The sequence below is a fragment of the Frankliniella occidentalis genome, unplaced genomic scaffold (genome assembly GCF_000697945.3).
Source record: "Frankliniella occidentalis isolate FOCC.00 unplaced genomic scaffold, Focc_3.1 Scaffold25, whole genome shotgun sequence".
Taxonomy (NCBI): Eukaryota; Metazoa; Arthropoda; class Insecta; order Thysanoptera; family Thripidae; genus Frankliniella; species Frankliniella occidentalis.
The window spans coordinates 1,600,880-1,603,770 of NW_026267155.1; the positions used below are offsets into that span (position 1 = coordinate 1,600,880).

The window sequence follows — 2,891 nt, forward strand, 5'->3', positions numbered from 1 at the left end:
GCCAAATTTACAAAGGCTATAGCCTTTGTGTTTTTAGCGAAAATCGATGGGTCCGGATTTCGACGGAAAAGTAGTCGAATCGACAGGGGTGAACCAGCGGACCACAAAACTAACTTTGGTTCCGTCAGAAACCACCCCTGTCCACAGAAACTTCGGTTTTAACTTTTACGAAGAGGTCGTCTTCTGAATCTGGAGCGCAGCGTGCGATGGGTCCAAGAAAAGCAGGCACTACTCATTTGAAATGGACCGGCGGCGTGAAATTTTGACGGAGAGATTGAAAGAGGATGCTATCGGACCAATCCATTCCCAGTGGTTTTCATTTGTTTTAAATTTTTGGCAAAATTTTGTGTAAATTTGGATCCAGATTTCGACGGAAAAGTATTCGAATCGACAGGGGTGAGCCAGGGAACCACTAAACTACTTTTGGTTTCGTCAGAAACAACCCCTGTCCACAAAAACTTGAATTTTAAGGGGGTGACTTTTGAATCTGCCGGCAGCGTAAAAGGGGCTGCCTACCTAGCAGGCGAACCGGTCCAAGAAACACAGGCCTAACTTACTTAAAATGGCCCGGCGGCGTTAAATTTCGACGGAGAGATTGAAGAGGATGCTGTCGGACCAAATCCAATCATTTCCAGCGATTTTCAATTTTTTCATTTTTGGCAAAATTTACAAAGGTTATGTGTTTTTAGCAAAAACTGATGGGAATATTTAGACAGAGCAAGAGAAAGGGGGGTCTGCCGATCTATCCAACCCAATTCCAGCAGTTTTTCAAATTGCCCAGTTTTTTAAAGACATGTTTAACAAATCAGCCTTGATTTTGACGGGGGAGGATTGTTATCGTCAGGGAAGAACCAAGGCACCACAAAAACCATCAAAAACCGCCCTTTGATGCACACCAATGAGAGCTTCTCATAGAGTCTGAACAGAGACAAATCGGACCAGTGCTGGTACTGTCATGTCAACTCACCTATACTTTCAGGTAAAATGTCTCCATGGACTTCTTTGCTCATGTCAAGAACATTTCCGGGCCGTGTTCCTGCAATCATATTAAATGGTTCTTTTAGTGCTATGTTTGCTTTCAATTGTTACTCGACAATTATCAACCATTCATTACATATAATTTTACTCATACTATGGTAACAGAATTCACCACAGTCTTTCTTTCTGAGGGAAGAAAGACTTCCACAAAAAGAAATACCGTCATGAATATGAAAAAAATTAATCCAAATCATATTGGGAGTGGGCTATTCAACCACCTCCCTCAGGAAATCAAGAACATCAAAAATGAAAAAAGATTTAAAGCTGTGCTGAAGAGGTGCTTACTAGCAATGGAGCCCACTCAATAGAAGAGTTTTTAAACAATGATTTTACAAACTTCAAATAGTACATTCTATCATGTATATCAACTAGTAATGCTCTCTGTCAAAGCTAAATTACGAATAAAAATAAATAAATAATAAGCATATTAATATTACAATACACTTTTAAATGCCTCTCCCCCCATACTCTAAATGACCATGGTCTTTCAAATAACTAATTTGGCACTGGACTCAAGTATTAAGTGTACGTAACATATATATCCCTCTGCGCATACTGTAGGCTATGCACATCTCCCAGATACCTTTTTCACAGTAATTATTAGGACAGTAGTGGATAGAGCAGCTGCAAATTAGCTGCAACGCACTTTGATTGTTTGATCGTTTAGATAATTACACAAATAGCGCTAAAACCCTCAGTTGACTATCAAAGCCTACACCCCAACCTAACCTAATACATTTTGCTGTTCCACAAGGAATAATACAGCGTAAAATGTATCATACCCAGGTAGCAAAACCGGCAAAACTGCAACATGACTGCAGTGTATGTCCAATATCTAAAATGTGTAATAAGTTTGTTCACCCATTTGCAAATTACCTACAACAATATTTAACACAGTGCATGGAAGGGAGGGGCGGCGGGCGTACCCATTCAACACCTTTTCAACAAAGCTTACAGTGAGCCAAGTTTAAATATTTACTTTGCCTTCCAAAAATATATTAGAACTAATCAGTGTATAAATAAAGCTACTGCTGGAGCACCTAACCTCTTACAATAATCGGAACAGAACGATTAATGTTCAGGAAGCCACCATCAAATGCGATTAATATCAAAACACGAACACGGTTGTCCACCGCCTAGAATTCTGATTCCTGATTCTGAATCCTATAATGAATTTGTGTGGGAATTGCCGGTATTGAGCAGAAGGCCCTGTTTATTTACGTTTCCAGCCTCCGGCCTGGCCGCTTCCGCCACCTCCACCGCTTCCCCCTCGCCTTCCGCGCCTGCACGCCAGTGCGTGGCAACCAACCCGTACAGCTGTGTCGGAGTCAGGGTATATGGGGTTACCGACTAGGGGAGTAAAGGGAGTTGGGGAGTAGAGGAGTGGAGCTCCTCCCCTTCGGATGGCGAGTGGCAGTCTGCTGTTGCGGATCACATTCATTTTCGCGCTCTCAAACAGCGTTCGATAACGAAAACAGCAAATTTACAAAGAAGGGTGCATATAAATGTGCATATATACTTATTAAAAGACTGCCACTCACACTCGTGGGGAGTAGCTCGCACTCCCCTACTCCCCAACTTCCTTTACTCCCCTAGTCGCTAACCGTTAGCGGCTAACGACATAAGCTCCAGCTAGTCGGTCGTGGGGCGAGCGCCTAACAGCAGCGGGGTAGGCCAGCCGCCCTGGCGGCGAGCGCGGCGGGCGCGCCTACCCGAGGGGGAAATAACTACTGAAATAGGTGTACAAATTTGTTGAAATAGCTTTGAAATAGCAGTGAAATAGGTGAAATAGTTTTGAAATAGCTGAAATAGCTTTGAAATAGCTGAAATAGCTTTGAAATAGCTGAAATAGC

General features: G+C 42.6%; 1 long non-coding RNA gene across 1 annotated transcript in view; it reads right to left on the bottom strand.

The window, feature by feature from the left end:
* Nucleotides 1–2,283, bottom strand: part of LOC127748997 (uncharacterized) — a 9,247-nt gene extending 6,964 nt beyond the window's left edge. The window contains exons 1-2 of the long non-coding RNA XR_008010897.1: nucleotides 2,084–2,283; nucleotides 968–1,036 (exon numbers count right to left, since the gene is read on the bottom strand). This is a non-coding gene — a long non-coding RNA (uncharacterized LOC127748997). The remainder of the gene's footprint in view (nucleotides 1–967; nucleotides 1,037–2,083) is intronic.
* Nucleotides 2,284–2,891: the final 608 nt, after the last annotated feature.